At 47.7% G+C, this 21,767-nt stretch overlaps 1 long non-coding RNA gene and 1 pseudogene across 8 annotated transcripts; one reads left to right on the top strand and one right to left on the bottom strand.

Moving 5' to 3' along the window:
* The first annotated feature begins 4,550 nt into the window (after positions 1 to 4,550).
* LOC123167549 (putative ankyrin repeat protein RF_0381) lies at positions 4,551 to 14,268 on the top strand (annotated as a pseudogene).
* A 696-nt stretch (positions 14,269 to 14,964) lies between these two features.
* Positions 14,965 to 19,467, bottom strand: LOC123165718 (uncharacterized). 8 transcript variants are annotated; one of them, XR_006483095.1, is made up of 9 exons: positions 19,442 to 19,467; positions 18,961 to 19,103; positions 18,389 to 18,478; positions 17,851 to 18,028; positions 17,600 to 17,747; positions 16,850 to 16,927; positions 16,327 to 16,426; positions 15,610 to 15,643; positions 14,965 to 14,996 (listed from the first exon to the last, which is right to left on the bottom strand). It is a non-coding gene; the product is annotated as an uncharacterized lncRNA (long non-coding RNA). The 8 variants fall into 8 exon arrangements; XR_006483100.1 differs by lacking the exon at positions 14,965 to 14,996 and having other exon boundaries at positions 16,327 to 16,431; XR_006483097.1 differs by lacking the exons at positions 14,965 to 14,996; positions 15,610 to 15,643 and adding an exon at positions 15,824 to 15,879 and having other exon boundaries at positions 15,974 to 16,426.
* Positions 19,468 to 21,767: the final 2,300 nt, after the last annotated feature.

Here is a 21,767-nt window from a genome sequence, read left to right as displayed (position 1 = left end):
TGTGCTTGAGACCAAGAATGCCCGTCCCTGCATATTATTGAGTCCGCTCCTAGCGTGCCTTTTCCAGTCAGTCTCCCGTCATATCGCGATTTAGGGAGACCTATCTTCTTAAGGCCAGGAATGAAGTCAACACAAAACCCAATGACTTCCTCTGTTTGATGGCCCATGGGGATGCTTCCTTCTGGCCTAGCACGGTTATGGACATATTTCTTTAGGACTCCCATGAACCTCTTAAAGGGGAACATATTATGTAGAAATACGGGGCCCAGAATGACAATCTCGTCGACTAGATGAACTAGGACGTGCGTCATGATATTGAAGAAGGATGGTGGGAACACCAGCTCAAAACTGACAAGACATTGCGCCACATCACTCCTTAGCCTTTGTATGATTTCTGGATCGATCACCTTCTGAGAGATTGCATTGAGGAATGCACATAGCTTCACAATGGCTAATCGTACGTTTTCCGGTAGAAGCCCCCTCAATGCAACCGGAAGCAGTTGCGTCATAATCACGTGGCGGTCATGAGACTTTAGGTTCTGGAACTTTTTCTCTGGAATATTTATTATTCCCTTTATATTCGACGAGAAGCTAGTCGGGACCTTCATACTGAGCAGGCATTCAAAAAAGATTTCCTTCTCTTCTTTGGTAAGAGCGTAGCTGGCAGGACCTTCATACTGCTTTGGAGGCATGCCGTCTTTTTCGTGCAAATGTTGCAGGTCTTCCCGTGCCTCAGGTGTATCTTTTGTCTTCCCATACACGCCCAAGAAGCCTAACAGGTTCACGCAAAGGTTCTTCGTCACGTGCATCACGTCGATTGAAGAGCGTACCTCTAGCTCTTTCCAGTAGGGTAGGTCCCAAAATATAGATTTCTTCTTACACATGGGTGCGCGTCCCTCAGCGTCATTCGGAACAGCTAGTCCGCCGGGACCCTTTCCAAATATTACGTGTAAATTAGAGACCATAGCAAGTACGTGATCACCGGTACGCATGGCGGGCTTCTTCCGGTGATCTGCCTCGCTTTTGAGATGCTTGCCTTTCTTTCGACATTGATGGTTGGTCGGGAGAAATCGACGATGGCCCAGGTACACATTCTTCCTGCATTTGTCCAGGTATATACTTTCGGTGTCAGCTAAACAGTGCGTGCATGCGTGGTATCCCTTGTTTGTCTGTCCTAAAAGGTTACTGAGAGCGGGCCAATCATTGATGGTCACGAACAACAACGCCTTTAGGTAAAATTCTTCCCCCATGTGCTCATCCCACGCACGTACACCTGTTCCATTCCACAGCTGTAAGAGTTCTTCAACTAATGGCCTTAGGTACACATCAATGTCGTTGCCGGGTTGCTTAGGGCCTTGGATGAGAATTGGCATCATAATGAACTTCCGCTTCATGCACATCCAAGGAGGAAGGTTATACATACATAGAGTCACGGGCCAGGTGTTGTGATTGCTGCTCTGCTCCCCGAAAGGATTAATGCCATCCGCGCTTAAAGCAAACCATACGTTCCTTGGATCACTTGCAAACTCAGCCCAGAACTTTCTCTCGATTTTTCTCCACTGCGACCCGTCAACGGGTGCTCTCAACTTCCCGTCTTTCTTACGGTCCTCACTGTGCCATCGCATCAACTTGGCATGCTCTTTGTTTCTCAACAGTCGTTTCAACCGTGGTATTATAGGAGCATACACATCACCTTCGCAGGAACCCTCTTCCTGCGGGGCTCGCCCTCAACATCACCAGGGTCATCTCGTCTGATCTTATACCGCAATGCACCGCATACCGGACATGCGTTCAAATCCTTGTACGCACCGCGGTAGAGGATGCAGTCATTAGGGCATGCATGTATCTTCTCCACCTCCAATCCTAGAGGGCATACGACCTTCTTTGTTGCGTACTTACTGTCGTGCAGTTCGTTATCCTTTGGAAGCTTCTTCTTCAATATTTTCAGTAGCTTCTGAAATCCTTTGTCAGGCACAGCATTCTCTGCCTTCCACTGCAGCAATTCCAGTACGGTACCGAGCTTTGTGTTGCCATCTTCGCAATTGGGGTACAACCCTTTTTTGTGATCCTCTAACATGCGATCGAACTTCAGCTTCTCCTTTTCACTTTCGCACTTTTCCCTTGCATCAACAATGACTCGGCGGAGATCATCATCGGGCACATCGTCTGGTTCCTCTGGATCTTCAGCTCCCTCTTGATCTTCAGCTTCCCCCGTTGCAGCATCACCGTATTCAGGGGGCACATAGTTGTCACCGTCCTCTTCTTCTTCGCTCTCTTCCATCATAACCCCTATTTCTCCGTGCTTCGTCCAAACATTATAGTGTGGCATGAAACCCTTATAAAGCAGGTGGGTGTGAAGGATTTTCTTGTCAGAGTAAGACCTCGTATTCTCACAATTAGGGCATGGACAACACATACAACCATTCTGCTTGTTTGCCTCAGCCACTTCGAGAAAATTATGCACGCCCTTAATGTACTCAGAGGTGTGTCTGTCACCGTACATCCATTGCCGGTTCATCTGCGTGCATTATATATAATTTTGTGTGTCAAAAGTAAGAAAATTAGACAAGTATCCATCTTAAGATTTTTTTCTCTTTCAGAAAGAAGATAAGAACAAGAGGCTCACCACGGTGGTGCCGGCGACGAGATCGGCGCGGGCGATCGACGGCGGTGAAGACGAGGACGGGGCGTGACGGACCGCTAAACCTAGACAAATCTCGGAAAAAATGGAGCTCGGAGGTCGAGCTTCGAGAGGAGAAAGCTTAACTAGTGTGGCTCGGGCATTTCATCGAACACCTCACATGCATAAGAGGTGAGCTAGAGCACCCAAATGCCCTTCCTTGCCGGCCAGCAAAAAACAGAGCACTGTGGAGTGCTCTGCTCGCCGGCGATGGGGTATATATAGGCAACTCATTTGTCCCGGTTCGTGGCTGGAACCGGGACTAAAGGCCATCCTTCTGTCCCGGTTCCTGCCACGAACCGGGACCAATGGTTGTGGGCCAGGAGCGAGGCCCATTGGTCCCGGTTCGTGCCAAGAGCTGGGACAAATGGGCCCATACGAACCGGGACCAATGCCCACGAGGCCCCGGCCGCCCCCCTGGGCTCACGAACCGGGACAAATGCCTTCATTGGTCCTGGTTCGTGGCAGAACCGGGACTAATGGGCTGGCCAGGCCCGAACGAAAGCCCCTTTTTTACTAGTGGTGGGTGCATGAATCTTGGCATGTTTGTGGTGCCACGTAGGACTGGGTTGGTGTGTGGGCATTCAGCCAGTCACCCACACGTCTGTTTCACCACACGGAGGGGCTGGTGTGTGGGCGTTTAGCAGTTCGCCCACACGCCAGTTTTCACTCACGCACAAGGGCTGGTGTGTGGGCATTTGCCATCTCGCCCACACGCCCGTCTCCTCTCTCCACACCCAAGCTGCCAGTTGCCATGCATTTTGCAGTGTACACGGCAACTGCCCTAGCGTGCTTATAAGCAGACCAGACCATACATGGCAACTGCTTAGTGTTAGTAGGTGGCAACTGTCTCTTTGTAGCGCTACACGGCAACTGCCTACTGTTAGTAGGTGGCAACTGTCTCTTTGTAGGTGGCAACTACACGGCAACTGTCTAGTAGGTGGCAGCTGTGTTTGTAGCGCTACATGGTAACTGCCTAGTGTTAGTGTACATGGCAACTGTCTCTTTGTAGTGCTACGCGGCAACTGCCTAGTGTTAGTAGGTGGCAACTGTCCCTTTGTAGGTGGCAACTACACGGCAACTGTCTAGTAGGTGGCAACTACACGGCAACTGTGTTTGTAGCGCTACACGGTAACTGCCTAGTGTTAGTGTACATGGCAACTGTCTCTTTGTAGCGCTACACGGCAACTGCCTAGTGTTAGTAGGTGGCAACTCCTAAGGTTTTCAAATCATGTCAACTGTAGTAAACCAGACCATACATGGCAACTGCTTAGTGTTAGTAGGTGGCAACCTTTAAAGTTTTCAAATCATGGCAACTATAGTAAACCAGACCATACATGGCAACAGCTGCAGTTGTCCAAAATGGCATCTGGCACTTAACCTGAGATGGCAACTGCAGTTGAGCAACCATGGCAACTGTAGTTGTCCGACATGGCAACTGTAGTTCAGCGACATGGCAACTGCAATTAAACGGACATTGAAGAGGGTCCGGACCATGACAACCACGGGGACGCGTGGTGACTGTCACGTGAAGCGTGCGGGACCGTGAGGTACGTGGCTGAGAGATGTCGTGTGGGCGTTATGCATTTTGCCCACACGTAGGCGTGTGAGAGAGGGACCGTAAGGAAAAGAAGAGGCGTGTGGCGGTAGTTCTTTTGCCCACACGTAGGCGTGTGGCTGGTCCTCTTAAACACCACACAAAATGTGTGGCAGTTATCGTTGTCCTTATTTTATTAATGAGACACGTATTAATATGAAAAAAAGGAAAATACCCACCCTCTATCGCCGCCCCTGTACGCCATCCCCTCCCAAAACCCTATACCACTCGCGCCGGCAAGAACCTTCCGTTCCGTCTGGGGTCGCCGCCGCCATGGCCTCCTCCCCCTCCGATATCGCCTTCCAGGCCGCTATCAACGGCAACCTCCGCCTCCTCAAGAGTAAGCCTCTCTCTCTCTCTCTCTCTCTCTCTCTCTCTCTCTCTCTCCGAACACTCGCGCGGCTCGGTGTTGTGCAGTACGGACGGATTCGGGCTGGCTGGCTGCCTGCAAATCCGTGATCCTCCGGGAAATTGGAGCGAGCTTCGATTTGTATGATTTTAGATGGAAACCCCCAAGAAATTTGCAGGGAGAAACCCCAATTTCGGCAGGGCGTGCCCTAGTTCACACCGATTTAGAGTCCCATCCGAGCAATTTCCATCAACATTTCGCCCCTTGGGCTCGTGCGGATGATTCTCCTGTCTGACTGTTCCTGTTTTTCTTAGAAATGGCGACGAAGGTGGACCTGCGGGGAGCCAAGGACGCGAAAGGGGACACCGTGCTCCACTTCGCCGGCGTGCAAGGGCAGCCTGGAGATCTGCAAGTTCCTGGTGGAGGAGTCCAGGCTCGATGTCGATTCGGCGTCGAAAACAGGTGCGCCTGCTGGCACCCACCTGCTTGAAATTCAGCCCTCACGCGTCCTTGTCAGGGAAAGTTTTGTTCTGTTTTAGTTTAGCACGAGATGCTCTGTTCCCCTTGTAAGGTGAGACGCCGATGGTCTACGCCGCGCTCGCGGGGAAAGTCCAGGTTATGAGGTACCTCCTCGACCGCGGCGCCTACCCGGCCGTCCACGATGATAACGGCTCGACGCCGCTGCACTATGCGGCAGAGGAAGGTGCGTGTTTCTTCCTATCTGGTTCCCTGGAAGAGGAATTGAAGGAATGGCATCACTTGAATAAAGATACTGTCTATGTATACTCTGTAGTGTAGAGGCCTTAGTTCTGATCTATTTGGGTTTGCGCTACGTTTGTTGTGTCTCCAGGGCACTGCGAGGCTGTAAGGCTGTTGCTGTCCAAAGGAGTCCCCGTGGATCCTGTTGATCACCGGGGCGCGCCGTTACACTTGGCGGTTGCAAAGGACCGTGTCGAGGTTGTGAAGCTTCTGCTGGAGCATGGTGCTGATGTAAGTTTGTCTATTCCATTCTCAGTTAGTTCAATGAATATTACAAATTTCTCGCAAAAAAGAAAAAGAAAGAATGAATACTACAAATTGGAAGGCAAATGCGATAAACTGTGTCTGCTTGATGATGTAATGGTTTATTCTTGGAGGCACGCCTTCATGCTCTGTAGGCTATATTAGTCGTTGAAGGCAAGAAGAGATCGAACACAACGATCGTATTGCCATCGGGCAGCTTATGTAGAGTTACAGAGAGGCACGAACCCACGATGGTGATCGTGGGCTGGCCGAGTGCGGGGCATGGGATCGTGAGTGCTACAAGGAAAACTGCACACACGTCCTACTAGCTATACATGTATTCTACACTGTATTCTAACACCCCCCGCAGTCTTGGCGTCGTTGTTGGAGACGCAAAGACTGGAGCGAAACTCGTTGAAGACATCGGTGGGCAGCCCTTTCGTCATCACATCAGCGAATTGTTGACGCGTTGGAACATGCATGACACGGAACTCGCCGAGGGCCACGCGTTCACAGACGAAGTGGATGTCCAGCTCGATGTGTTTGGTTCGCCGATGATGGACTGGATTGCTGGAGAGGTACACCGCTGATATGTTGTCGCAGTAGATCAAGCTCGCCGTGGTGACCGTGCACCGGAGCTGATCGAGCAGTTGGCGAAGCCAGACACATTCCGCAACGGTGTTGGCGACCGCGCGGTATTCGGCCTCAGCGCTCGAGCGCGAGACGGTTGCCTGACGCTTCGCGGACCAAGAGATGAGAGCATCTCCTAGGAACACGCAGTAGCCCGACGTAGAACGCCGGGTGTCAGGGCAACCTGCCCAGTCGGCGTCGGTATAGGCACGGAGCTCCAGTGTCGAGGAAGCGCGAAGATGCAGTCCGGGGTGCGTGGAACCGCGGACGTACCGGAGAGCTCGTTTGAGAAGAGCACGGTGACACTCCCGCGGATCATGCATGTGGAGGCAGATTTGCTGGACAGCGTACGCGAGCTCGGGCCGCGTGATCGTCAAGTATTGCAGAGCGCCGGCCAGACTGCGGTAGGTAGTGGAATCGGAGACGCGCGGCCCATCGGCCGCGGGCAGCTTGGCCTTGGTGTCGACGGGCGTTGGTGCAGGCTTGCAGTTGTCCATGCCCGCGCGCTCGAGGATGTCCTCAGCGTACTGGGCCTGAGAGAGGAAGAAGCCGCGGGACGTACGAGTCACTTGAATGCCGAGGAAGAAATGGAGCGGGCCCAAGTCCTTCATAGCAAACTCGCTGGTGAGGCTGGCGATGATGCGACGGAGAAGTGCGTCGGTGGAGGCAGTGAGGATGATATCATCCACGTAGAGCAGCAGGTAGGCAGCATCCACACGGCGCGTGAATGTGAAGAGGGAGGTGTCCGAGCGCGTCGCAGCGAAGCCGATGGTGGTGAGGAAGGTGGCGAACCGAAGAAACCACGCGCGCGGCGCTTGCTTGAGCCCGTGGAGGGACTTAGCGAGGCGGCAGACATGATCGGTCTTGGCGGCATCCACGAAACCGGCAGGTTGCAAGCAGAACACTTCCTCCTGAAGCGTACCATGGAGGAACGCGTTCTTCACATCCAGTTGATGAACTGGCCAGGAGCGTGAAGCAGCAAGGGTGAGCACAGTGCGGATCGTGGCAGGCTTCACAACAGGCGAGAAGGTTTCGCCGTAGTCAACGCCGGCACGCTGGTTGAAGCCGCGGACGACCCATCGGGCTTTGTAGCGTTCGAGGGAGCCATCTGGACGCAGCTTGTGGCGAAATACCCATTTGCCGGTGATCACGTTGGCGCGCGGTGGTCGGGGAACGAGCTCCCAGGTGTTGTTGCTGACGAGCGGCGAATTCCTCCCGCATGGCCGCGACCCAGTTGGGATCGCGAAGAGCGTCGCGGATGGAGCGCGGAAGAGGAGAGACGCCCGAAGGTAGAGCAATGGTGGCGGTACAGACGTAGTCGTTGGCGTAGCGCTGGTTGGGGCAGTGCACGCCGGCGCGCGCGCGTGTGATCATCCATGCAGGGGCTGGGGGCGGCGAGGGCGATGTCGAGGAAGACGACGCAGAGCCGTGCGATGAGGATCTAGCCGTCCCGCTTGAACGCCCCGCGAAGGGGGCGGGCGAAGAAGAACCGTGCGATGACGATCCGACCGCCCCACTTGAATCCAGTGAGTGCGCGCCAAGTGGGGGCGAAGGCGGGCCGTCCGCAGCAGATCCAACGGCGGACGTTGAATCTGCAGCGTGAGAGCCAGCGCGCCGCGGTGATGAAGCAGCCGGCGCCGGGCGAGGATCCAGCGCCACAGTAGGGACCTGAACAGGAGCAGGCACGTAGTATGGCGAAGCCGGAGCATCACCGTTAGTGCAAGGAGGGGCGGCGGCAGGGAGACGTGTGGCAGCAAAGGGGAACACGCGCTCATCGAAACGCACATGGCGCGAGGTAAGAACACGGCGAGTGGCCGGATCATAGCACCTGTAGCCACGGTGATCATGCGGGTACCCGAGGAAAACGCAAGCGACAGAGCGATGCGCCAGTTTATGCGGGGATGTCGACGTGATGTTGGGGTAACAGAGGCATCCGAACACACGAAGAGTGGAGTAATCTGGTGGGCTGCCGAGTAGGAGCTCATGAGGCGTGCGAGAAGAAGTGGTGGAGCAGGGTTTGTAGTTGAGGAGGAGAGTCGCCGTGGCGAGCGCTTCCGCCCAAAAATGAGCAGGCATGGCGGCATGAAACAAGAGTGAGCGGGTGCTGTCATTTAGGGTGCGCAAGATACGCCCAGCTTTGCCATTCTGCTGGCTTGTGTAAGGGCAGGAGAGGCGCAGTACAGAGCCATGTTTGGCGAGGAGAGCGCGCATGGCGTGATTGTCGAACTCACGTCCGTTGTCTGTTTGAAAAGCAAGGATTGGGCGCTCGAACTGTGTTTGGACATAGACATAGAAATCAGTAAGAACAACAAATACATCTGACTTGTTGCGAACTGGAAACGTCCATACATAGTGAGTACAACTGTCGAGTACAACGAGGTAATACTGAAAACCCGAGACACTAACAACTGGAGAGGTCCAAACATCTAAATGCAGTAACTGGAACGGAAAATAGCTATGGTTGGTGGATGCAGAGAAAGGAAGGCGGACATGCTTGGCGAGACGACAGGCGTGGCAGGTGTGCGTAGCCGACGGTGTGCAGGTAAAGGAGAGCTGGGGCAGTGCCTGACGAAGGACGGCCTCTCCAGGATGACCCAGCCGCTGGTGCCACAGCTCCACAGAAGCAACACCAGCAAATGGACGAGGAGAGGCAGCAGCGCAGGGAGTGACAGCGTACAGGTCTCCATCAGAGTTACATCGCCGGATCACCTGGCGGGTGCGAAGGTCCTTGACAGAGAAACCGAACATGTCAAATTCAACTGAGATAGGATTTTCACGGGTGAGTTGTCGAACAGATAAAAGATTTTTGATGAGGGAGGGGGAAAGTAGAACATTACGCAGCACAAGGGGGAATTAGTGGTGATGAGAGAGCCCTGCCCAACGTGAGTGATGGGAAGATGGGCACCATCACCGATCACAATGTGGTTGGGAGAGTTGTGAGCACGGAGGGAAGAGAGAGTACCCGGGTTTGCAGTCATGTGTGCTGTGGCACCTGAATCCAGGTACCAGTCCGATGTGCTCGCAGGAGACGGGGAGGGCGCCGACGCAGCCTGAAGAGCAGCGTGCAGGGGCCCCATGTCCTAGGGCTGCGGTTGTGGCGGCGGAGGCGCAGTGCTGGAGCTGGCCCCGGGCGAGCCGTAGATGAAGCCGGGGGGCGGGCCGTAGGCGAGACCAGGAGGGGGGCCATAGGCGCCGTAGCCATAGGCAGGCGGGACGGACGCGGACGCCCCGGCGAAGTAGGCCTGTTGATGAGGCGGGCCGGGGCGGGGCCCGAGGACGCCGGCGCCGGGAGCGTGCCACGACATGGGCCACGCTTGCACCATCCCTGTCCAGGAATTGGCGCCGGACGCGTGCCCTAGGAGCGTTGGAGCGTCAGAGGCCGCAGGCGGCGGCGCTGACGAAGACGACGCGCCGGGCCTGCCGCGCCCACGACAGCGACCACGCCCGCGTCCGCGCCCTCCACCGGAGTCGGCAGCAGGCGGCAGGGGAGCGGGAGCTGGTGGTGCCGGAGCAGCTGAAGACCGGGCCGCAACGAGAGCGTGCGCGGACTGGAGCCGGGTCGCCTGTTCGGCGCGGTGCTCCTCGAGGAGAAGGAAGGAACGAGCCTGCAGGAACGTGGGTAGGGGCACACGCGAGGTGAGGTGGGGAATCGCACCGTGGAACTGACGGTTCAGGCCGCGGATCATGTTGAAGAGTTGCTGCCTGTCGCCGACGGGCTGCCCCAGTTCGCGGAGCTGATCAGCGACGTCTTCAGGCGGGTGCAGTACTGCATGATCGTCTGATCCCCCTGGACGGTCGTGGTACTCGGCGTCGAGGTACACCGCGCGCGAGAGTTGGTTGTCGCGGAAGATGCCATCGATAGCCGACCAGAGAACGGCAGCGGTGTCATCAGGCTGCATGACGGCGGCGAGAAGCTCCGGCGAGATCGTGGCATAGAGCCAGTGGACCATGCAGTGATCGATCATAACCCACTCAGGGTCACGGCGGGCTGGTGCAGCGGGAGCGATGATGTGGTCGCGAATGCCGAACATGCCGACAACGGTGTGAAAGAAACGGCACCACTGAGCGTAGTTGCCGCCGTGGAGATCAAGAACGACGGGGATGTGATGGCGTATGCCGATGGTTTGGAGGACGGAGGAGGGAAAGGCGCGTGGTGGCGGCGGTGGAACCGCAACGCTAGGGCTCGCGGCCTCAGGGTGGAAGATCGCGTCCTGGAGAACAAATCCGGCGGCGTGATCGCCGTCAGCAGAGGAGTCGGGGGAGGAGACCGGGTTGGTGTCCATGGCAGCGGAAGGGTGGGAGGGATGGGTCGCGAAAGGATTGAGATCCTCTGCTCTGATACCATGAAGGCAAGAAGAGATCGAACACAACGATCGTATTGCCATCGGGCAGCTTATGTAGAGTTACAGAGAGGCACGAACCCACGATGGTGATCGTGGGCTGGCCGAGTGCGGGGCATGGGATCGTGAGTGCTACAAGGAAAACTGCACACACGTCCTACTAGCTATACATGTATTCTACACTGTATTCTAACAATCGTGATCAAAATAACGCTTCTCAAAATTGTGATTCGTTTCCCTTTTCAGCCAAACAAATTGGTCAATCATATCCTTACACCACTCCTGATGTCTGTCATTAGGAAGTCCTTGAAGTGCATGAAGCTACTGATTGAGGTCCAGTAATTTACTGACTTGATCGATTTTGTTGTGTTTGACTATGTCCTGATTTTTATTCCTTTACGATAACTAGCTGGTGTCCTGAGTTTGTAGGTTACTTGTTTTTTCTGGTTAAACGTGTCATGAGTACTTCTACAACCACTGTATCTAAAGCTATTTTACTTCTATCCATAGGCGGGTGCTGATCTGAATGCTCGTGGTAACTCTGGACCAACTCCTTTAACACAAGCAGTTGATGACGGTTTCACCGACTTTGTCAAGTTGCTCCTAGAGGCTGGAGCCGACCCTAACATTCCTAGCGAGGTAAGTATACCTCTGTCTTAATCTCTCTGTTAACTATCTTTTATGCTTTGAGATTTGCAATCTTGGCCCCTTTCTCCCGAGATACAAGTGCATTGTAAAGATTGTTCATGTTCAACTAAATGCTGTACAGTAGGTGAGTTTGGGTTTGCTCCAGAATTTACAATGCACTGACATAGGAAGACATCCCAATATTGCAGCTCTAGTGCTAACTAGTACAACAGGTCTTACATATCTCATCTCAGAATCATGATACTAGAAGGTCACCGGAATTCAGTATCATTTTTAGTGTCCCTCTCAGTACCAGAGGCGGTACTGTGTAGTTTTTTTTTGAAAAGGAGGATAACTCCTTGCTTCTGCATCGATTGATGCATGCAGCCACTTTTAAAATGGGCAACGATTTGAATTTTTCTACCTTTAAGAGGGAGTACTGTATCTAGCTTTCCTTGAAATTGTGTTTAGTTCATATAACAGTGTTTAAAACTGTTACTCCGAGTGGGATGAATTCAGGAATATCTCATTTTCTCACAAAGCTTTTTTTTTAATCTTATCTCTCCGTTTACTATCTTGGATGCTTTTCGATTTGCAATCTTGGCCCCTTTCTCATTGCATCTGACACAGGGTGAATCTAACTAAGGTCTCCTGAGATAACACAGAACGTTGTATGTATGTTTCATGTTCAACTAAATTATGTATAGTAGGTTTGTATTAAAGTACATCTGTTTGGGTTTGCTTTAGAGTTCAGACTGCACTGACTTAGGAAGACACCCCAAGATTGCAGCTCTAGTGCTAAGTGGTACAATAGGTCTTGCATATCTCATCTCTGCATCATGATACTAGTTGGTCACTGTAATTCCATATTATTGTTTGGTGTTCCTCTGAGAGTCCATGTACTATGGTTCAAGAGGGAGTACTATGTCTAGCATTCTTATAAATTATGTTATGTTCATTTAACAATGTCTAAATTTGTTACAGTCAGTGCGATGAATTCAAATGTCTCATTTTCTTGCGAAGTTTTTTGTCGAAAGAAAATCTAATGGCATTGATGGCTTTGTTATTTCCGTGCTGGATTATATGGAATCTTTTGTTGTTTTGTATGACATAGCATGGTGCAATTCCAGTCGAGCAAGCAGCAGTTCATGGCCGACGTGACCTTGTTGAAGTTCTATTTTCTAGGACAAAACCAATTCCATCTCTGCCAGATTGGAGCGTTGATGGGATAATTAGAACCGTAAAGTCTCCGCATATCAATCGTCTTGAGGCATGTACATAATTTTTTTTATCACTTCATTTCAGGTTATACTCATGAAGCTCAATGCCTGATTGCTTCGTATTATCTACTTAGAACACAATAATTCGTTGTGCTCTTGTAGATAGCTTGCGCTGCGTTTGCCTTAACAAATCCAAAAGTTCATCATGCAGTACGCATACTCATGGACTCTGTTTACATGCATGGATCTCGTTGGTCCTTCAATTGTTTTCACTTCGATGTCCTTAGAAGAAATGGGGCAGTTCTTATGAATGATAACTTATGTGAAACTGTTGTCACCCTATTCTATCTGCAAGCCAGTGCATTCTTCATAAAATCTTAGTGCGTGCACTCTTTATGTATTTTATGATGGGAGATGTTATTCTTATACCTAAATAGAGTTTGTATTCAAATTTGCGTTGACTTCTCATTCACTAGGAAAGTTTCTGACAGACTTCAACCATGATGGTTGTATACTTGTATGTGTTCTGCCCCCAGCCAAGTTTGCAAAGCTAACAAGATTATGGTTGAAGGAATTTGGACCAAGCAGCATTATTTTAATTTTCGAACTTTAAATTGTTACTGTGCTGTCCAACTGTCGTTCGGTATGCCTGTAACTGAACATGCTATTGTGTTCAGGCCTCAGTTTCTGTGGAAGAAAAAATTGCTTTTTGGAAGTCACAAGGAAAGGAAGCATTTGCAAAGGAGGACTACCTTACAGCAATGTCCTTCTATGGCAAGGTAAGTGCATGAGCCTATCTACTAGTACTTATTTGGAACAATGAACTATCACAAAGATCGCTCAACAAATAGTTCCAGAATATCAGGCTCAAGATTGAAAATGTGGTGTTTTAGTTTTCTCTGTAGCTGAACCTAATATCCTGTGTGACACCAGATGATGAAATAGCGGCGCTTGGAGGGGTTTTGTCTTGTACACCGACACTTAGAGTGTTGCACTTCATCTTGAGATGCCCTTTCTTTTCTTAGGTCAGACAACAACTTATATCCGTGGTTTTGTTACTTCGGGTCAGACACTAATGATGCAGAGGACGGGGACTAAGCCTCTGTTTTGAGAAAAATAAAAATAAAATAAACTGATGAAAAGGCAACGATATGCTCCATAAAGTCTGTTAGTAGATCCATTCACCAAACTGTTGAGCTATACTGAGCGCATACTTGCTCATTGTAAACGCAGGTACTTGACACAGATCCATCTGATGCCACCATGTATGCCAACCAGAGCCTCTGCTGGCTGCGTATGAGACATGGGAAGCTAGCTCTGGAAGACGCGCTCAAGTGCAGGATGATGCGGCCCCGTTGGTCCAAGGCCTGGTATCGTGAAGGCGCAGTCCTCAGCTTCATGAAGGTACAGCTGCTTGTATCGATTCTACCCTCGCAGTCGAACTCATCCTCTCCGCTTGTATATACCTCCCTCTGGTGTTACTGATACTAGATGACCCGGTGCGTCAAATGGCGCAGAGACCCATTTGAAACCATGTCCGCGTTGAAAATATTTGCCTTTTTTTTAGTAACTTTATGTTTGATCAAGGATAGAGACCATGTCAAACCAGAAGTGTTTTGAACGTGTATTTGGACAATGTGCCATTTGGCTCTATGTTTACCCAAGTAAGGTGCATGGTCCAAATTTAAGCATCAAGGGTAATGATTCTAAACCTTTTATAACAGAAATCTTTACATTTGTTAGTAACTTCGAGTTTTAGAAAGCACTGAGGGTAATAATTCTAAACCTTTCATATGAAAAATTAAGGAATACCCATGGCGCAAAAAGTGAGAGCGAACCGAGTATTCAAACAATGCATATGAGATTGATTTAGAACTAACTTAATAGATGTTTATGTTCCATTACATGGCACTTGGTAGCTTAAAAGAAGATATTCACATCACTTGATAATGGCATACATTGGCTTTATAAAAGTAAGCTATATTAGCAAAGGCCAGAGATGCATTGTCTTGCTCGCAGCAAGGACCAAGACGCGAGAAGGTGGTGGTATTAAGTTGAGTCATCGTTATATGTCCCAGCAGTATTGAACATAATTTCATCGTCTAAGCAGGCATGCCTATGATCAGTGGCGGCGCCAGGATTCAGCCACGCCCCGGGCCGGCCTAGGAAGCACTGCAACACTGTAGCTACAGTGTTCTCTAGAGTATACGAAGGGAATCAGCCTCATGCCCCAGGCATCCGCTCGGGCTGCCTGGGGCCTGTCTCCGCCGCAGCCTACGGTCGCACATAGTGGTTGTAGCCATCATCCATGTCTCAAGCATAACCCTCAATGCAGCTTGAATCTGAGTGAGAGACATGCCACGCTAGTCATGCTCTGAAGCGCAACCACAACATCATGAATTTCCATAAGAGTCTATTTGAGATTACAAATAGTGCTTGAAGCAGTAGGGTCCAAGGTAGCTCGATCATGGATTTTGTTTGATGTAACACGCATTTCGTCTGATAGTGTGACGCATCCGTTTAATCTCAAGGGGACAACATCAAATTTTATCTGCTAACCAAAGTATAACAGGTAAAACAAAGTACAACAGGCAAAGCTTGAATTAAACTATTATAAAAAATACACAAACCTATCTAGCATAAATAATTTGGCTCGGTGTATCCATGTCTGCTCACAAGCTATTTACCTATTTTCCCATCAGACAATTAAAAAAGAATACTTGTATTGCAGTGAGTTTTTTAGTTTGCATTAGTCACATCACAGATTACCAGTACCGCTCTATATTCCACATATTGCAGCAATAACTTGTAAGACATGTGAGAAATAGGAGCACTGAAGTACACCCATCTAAATAATAGATCACCATCACTACAATTCAAATCCAGTAAATTTAGCACCAAATATAATTTGATTTGTACAAGATGCAACCTGAAAAACCCAAGCTCATATTTACGACCAAATTAAGTAAATGCTCAGTTTATTCCCGCTGTGTGTCATTTAATAGCTTATTACCACTCTCCCATCATGTTATAATAATTAGGCTATTTTGGAAACACTGAGAAGATATTCAATCGAATGGTTCAGTGTCATATATCATTACACTTAGGAGTGAAATGCCTAAATTATATGCTTGAGAGATTATCTTAAGTTTCACGACATTTACCTAATATTTACAAAGCTCATCAGAATGGATTCATCTGCAAGGAACAAGCGACCCATTAAGTTCACGGCTAGCACGCATCACTTTCTCCTGTCATTTGTTAAATTAATTAAAATTTCAACTTGCAGGCACAATCATAAATAATGTCAGATAAATTCTTCTAAACTGGATATACATTAAGTCAGCATAATAGAAACTGTTCTTGGCAACTGACTTGCTTCCACCATGTGACATTGTAGTCTCGATCCTACTATCTACATCCCATTGGAACAACTGCAAGGGAAGGAAAAAACCATTAAAAAACTTATAACCAGAACCAAGTGAGAATAGTAAGTACAGTCCAGTTTAATCATGCTAGGGTGTGGACCTTCTAAAGCTTCGAGTGGCGCTGCACACCCAAGTCTTTTTATGAGCATGCTATCAGCTTTCATGAGCATGTTATCAGCTTTCATGAGCATGCAATATTTGGGAGTTCGTATCTGTATATTGTTGCCTCCTGATGGAGGTGTTTCATTAGTAGTCTCATGTTGACCTTACTGCCAAAGTGCACTTTGCACTATCAGGCGTTTTCTTTCTTTCCTCTGCTTCCTTAGAGGCCTTTATAAATTCTTGTTGAAATCTTAATACAGAAGCAAAACTGCTACTTTTAGTCAGAAAAAATAAAACAGAAGAACAAAATTAATATTTTCCAATTCTAAACATGTTGTGTGAGCAATTTACCAATCTACTATGGATTGCATCGGTGATGTTCCTGTAGTCGAGATCCACCAACTGACCACAGACACAGGTCATCTGACCAGACGCCTTGCCATTCCGCCACCTATTCTAGAGAAAAAAACATTAATTGATATTCAACCAATGAACATGAATATTTTACCTACATGCAGTTGTATGATAGCTGAAGATAGTATACAGCGATATATTAAATACAATCAGAAAGAATTTAATCATGTTTAACATAAAAATTGGTAGTACATAAGTCAGAGCATGAAACATGAGATTTAATTACGGTCATATGTGGTGAAGTTGTAGCCATTTATTCAGCTAAAAAGTATGTGTTGTGTAGGAGTGAAGATCCAACTTCAGTTATAGGATCTTCATTTTAATGTCACTTTGAGCGAACAAAAAATTAAAACTGCACATGGAAAAGAAAACCAAATCAAGAACAACATGTGCGCTTTTTTATGAGCAAAACAGGTGCAAGATAGGGTACCTGTCATTGCACACTTGTACTTGCACGCACCTCATATCCATCTCTTCCAACTGAACATTATCTGGCTTCTGAGAAGAAGAAAAAGGCCATTGTAGGAATTAATGGCACCTGTTTAGTGACATAATAAAAGGGAAGTAAGTTGTGGTCCACATGTGTAGCAGCCAAGTAAGCTGCTTACCAGAACTGAACAAAACTGAATGTTCTATGAACCAATCGCAGGTATACTTTGCCAGAAAAATATGTGTGCAAATCATTCAGATGAGCTGGAAGATAAATTGAAGAAAATACAAAAAGGAAATCATAATAATATCGCTGCAAGCAAGACTAATTGAAGTTCCAATCGATATAATTTTATACATATATTGCCTTGTCAGTCCAATTCAAATACTGCGAACAAACGAAGGACCCATCAAGTCCGTTCATGTACTAAGGATCCATCAAGGTCAAAATAATATATTGCTTGATGGAATTTCATGCATTTGATCTCAAAACACAAAGAATCGATTATTTATGTAGCTAACAGCAGGATAATCAGATCCCCAAGGATGCCACTAAAATTACGTCAACTCTAGTTTTAAGAATTTCAAATCTTTGAATCGAAGACAAAAAATCGGCATCTCATACTAACCTTTGTCCATTCCAGTAGCAACAAATCTGCACTCGAGATCCATAACAAATTAACCATAGAAGTCAAGTTGAGAACATTGTTTTAGGAGTACCACTATCAAACAGGTTGAGGGTCACATGGTAGGAACAGGAATGAACAAGAAGAGCATATACCTGCTCATTGTCATTCGAGTCCCCACATATTTTGCCAAAAACAGGACCCACAAAAGAGGGTTCATCTTGTTCTTCCACCAGAGAAGGTCCGCCTTGTTCTTCACTCTTCCTAACATCCTTCCTCGTCTCTTCATCGTCCAATCTGCACCTATTTTGTTCAGAAAAAACATAAATCGAGAAATCAAAATGAGATTATTAAAAGGCAAAATTTGGAGGAAGGAGATGGCGGGGCCAAAGATGTGCAGCCTAACTTGGAGATTATGGACGATGACCAGCAAGCACCACCGTGACACAAGCGCCCGCTTTAGCTCCGGCATTGCTGTGCCTTCCCACATGCCCGTCCTCCTCACCCTCCCCTACTACATATCCATCACGTAAACCACGCCTCCCCTGCTCTCCCATGGCCGCGACCTGCGATCTCTGCCCGATCTGAAACAACAAGGGGAAGTAAGAAAATACCACAAAGATGAAAATGAACAAAAAAATACATACACGTGTGAAGCTGTTGATAACTGAAGTTGACTATCAATATTCTAGGGAAAATGATGTTGTCATGTTGCTCTTGCTTTCATTCTATTGATATCCTCTATAGTACCTCGATCACCGAGCAAGTTTGGAAATGATCAATATTGGTTTTTTTTGTGAAACATTCTTTGAGATCCCCACATTCTAATTTCGAATCATTCAAATAATCTCCGACTGATAAAATTGCATATTAAAATCATGCTTTAGATAAACTGATTGCGAAAACATTGCGAGAAATTAAATAATAGGTGCAGCAGTAGCAACCTATCATGCTTCTCCCTATCTGTTAGCGGATCCAACCACCACAAGGCCCAATCAAAAGCCCCACCTCACTTGCAAATTACAATCCATTTCCTACATCAAATTAGAGAAATAAACTGGAATCCGGACCACCAACTATAACAATCAGGGATATAAATATTCTTCACTTATGTGAAATAGGAATTTCTTGTTGCTCCTCTTGCAAGCCAGAATAAAGCACCACATTCATTTAATAAATCTTCATGTAAGGAAAATTAGAGAATGCGCAGGGTCTCTAAGGGTCATCTATTAGCACAGCCACAAAAGTGTAATTATTCATAGAATATTAGTACAATTATGTGGCAAATGTTCTCTTAACCAAATACTTTAGATTTCACAAATCTAAAGCTGCAAGGAAAGGAATGGCTGGATGAAATCGCAATAGGAAAGGAAGTATGAGTCATTCATATACATGGAAGAAAGGCAAACTGAAAGACCACAAACACAATACGTGTCGCTCCATTAGAACTAACCTCTGAATCAAATCTTTTACATCAGTACATGAGTAAACCTTATTATTGAAAGAAGGGCCATACCTGTCAAAGCTTCTCCAATGGCAATGTCTGACACAAAATTCCTCTTTGTGGGATGCAGCTGATAGGTGTGATATACACAAATTTCCTCCCCTTCCAACGAAAGACAATGCTAAGATGGGGAGAGATCGCAACACCAAGAAATTCTGCAAATAAAGAAAGAGTAGTGATGAATAGAGCATCCATGTGAATCAAAACTCTACAATAATCCCCTAAGCCTTCTCATTCTTGCAACCTACATACATCCAGAGAACGAAAGAGTGCTCATATCATACAGAAAATGCATTTAAGATTATATCTTCAGGCACACACATATCTCCAACCGAAGCAAAGGAAACTCGTACATATGCACATGATATCCCTATAAGGATGTGCCAAAAATATCAAGAATTAATATCAAGCAAGAAAACAAATCATGAGTTCCAAATTTAGTGAGGTGTGACAGGTTGACCTGTAACCCACCAATCGCTGAAAGAAAGCTTACCTGCAAATTAGTTTGTCTCTGCTGCATCAAACAAATGAAAATTGTAACCAACTTCCTTCCTGAAGTAACATCCACCTCCAAACTCTGGAATCAAATCAGAAATCCAGATGGGAGGAATGAAAAAATAGATGTGAATGATCTTCATAGAAACCGAAAGAATTCACAGTTGCAGGATGGAGGAAGAGCTCACCTGGCACTTACGTGATTACGCCCTCCGCTCGCTGTTTACGCGGGTAGGAGGAGGCACCAGAACGGAGGTAGGAGAAGATGCAGCCTGGCACCAGTCTAGCGCGCGCTGCCGATGGAGCTCCAGGCCTCGCCCTCCCCTGCTCCTCCAATCCGCCCGATCTGGAACCACGGCGAGCGAAGACGCCCCATCTGAGAGAGGAGGAAAACAAGAGAGGTGGGATGGACGGAGGCGGCGCGAGGAGCTGCAGCGGCCGGCGCGCACAAAGAAGAGGAGGCAAATCGGGATTACCGGGTACTGCCTACTGCGTACCCTACTAACAGTGATAGCTACCATTGCTCGTATGTTAGGATGTGTTGCGCTGACGAGGCAGCCGGTTTCAAACTCGTTCTTTGTGACAGCATTATCTTAGGTGGGTGATGTGTTGTGTTGTACATATAGCTTAATAGATAGTGATGCTATGCTATGTGACGGGCGCTTGAACATTTCTCTGCATTTTGTGACAATGATGGTGACCGGCCAGGTGAAAAATGCAATGCTAGTGCTAACAGGCGCTGCATTCTATTCCAACGAGATGTTGAGTTACCGGGCAGTTGCCGGTTAACAAGTACTCCCTCTGTAAAGAAATATAATATCACGCATAGTGATTTAAACACTCTTATATTTCAAACACTCTTATATTTCTTTACAGAGGGAGTAAATGAAAAAACAAACGTCTTGAGTGGCACGGTGAACCAGCAGGGCGCACTATTTGCTCAATCCGCTGTCCCTGCTTACCCTGGTCCAATCATGAAAACATGATTCCCCAATGAAATGCAGAGGCTGGTGATTGTAACATTTTCTTCTTTGATTTTGTTGCAGTCGCGCAACTAAATGTAGTGTGCAACGGTACGATGCAAGCTAAACTATACTAGGATACAATTCAAATTGTTTGATTTGGTTATCTGACGGTACAGGTTGAGCTTACACAGATAATTTCCAGATGGCAATGCCATCGTTAAATACCTTACTAATACGAGGAGTCTCTTTGATTCATAGGAGTCTAAAAATGTAGGAATAGAAAAAAAATGCAGGATTCCAATGTCATGCCCACTTCAATCTTACAAGATTACATAAACACCAAAGTTTGTTTGATTCTGTCACAGGAAAAGCAAAGGATTTAGAAAAAAGGCATGAGTGGATGTTTGATTTCCAATGAAATCTAGTGCAAAAGATTCCTTAGAAAAAATTCTATGGGATTTCATAATCCTACAAATCAAACAACCATCATATAAAAAATCGCTCAATCGGTCTCATTTAGGCGCAAGTGAACGCGGATGCTACCCAAATGGAGAGGGCCATCAAGGTGGCCAATTCCGGCGACCCCCCTTCAGGTACAACCCCAATGCCGAAGTTATCCTTTTGTCATTTTTATATGATAGTGTTGTTGTTGCTAGAGCTGGTAAATTAGGTGTTTCGTTTGGGAAGTCACCTAGCGAGATAGCTCTTTCTGTTAAAAATCTTAAAAACGTAAAGACGATAGAGCTCTCTTTTTAAAGAATCTCTACTCTATTTTTATAAAAAAAAACTGAGTTGGTGATGATGATATGCCTGCCATCTTACAATATAGACCGTCCGATCTATATCTAACGGATAGAAAACAAATTATGACAATTTTACAAAAATATACTCGCACCTCCCTCCATATTTGCAGATAAGACCTTCCCTCCTTCATCCTTATCTCCCACAACCTCATTGTTGACCAAATAAAAAATGAAGCCTCTGGAACAATCTGGCATGATGGCCGGTGCCAGCGTCGTCCATCCCATGCCTCCGCTCAGTCCGACCACCAATCATCACCACGCCCCACTCCTCCTCACCTTATCTCTCCTCTTTCTCGAGATATCACTCCCGCATGGGTCAATCACCACCACGCCCCACACCACCACCACCAATTCCGGCCACGCCGCCTCTCTTCTTTGCTTTGCTGCGACCCTGAATGGGATGGGTTTCTTTCGGACAGAGTCGAGTTGATAGCAACTTGCACAAGAAAGACTGAAGAAACCCGTAAAGATTTAGCACTGATGCTTGAATTGCACACTAAAAGAAATGAAGCAAGCAGCTGTTACAAGTGATTCATTTATGTTGGGAATCGTAGCA

Source organism: Triticum aestivum, chromosome 7D, assembly GCF_018294505.1.
Source record: "Triticum aestivum cultivar Chinese Spring chromosome 7D, IWGSC CS RefSeq v2.1, whole genome shotgun sequence".
Lineage (NCBI taxonomy): Eukaryota > Viridiplantae > Streptophyta > Magnoliopsida > Poales > Poaceae > Triticum > Triticum aestivum.
This window is presented reverse-complemented; position numbering and strand designations above follow the sequence as displayed.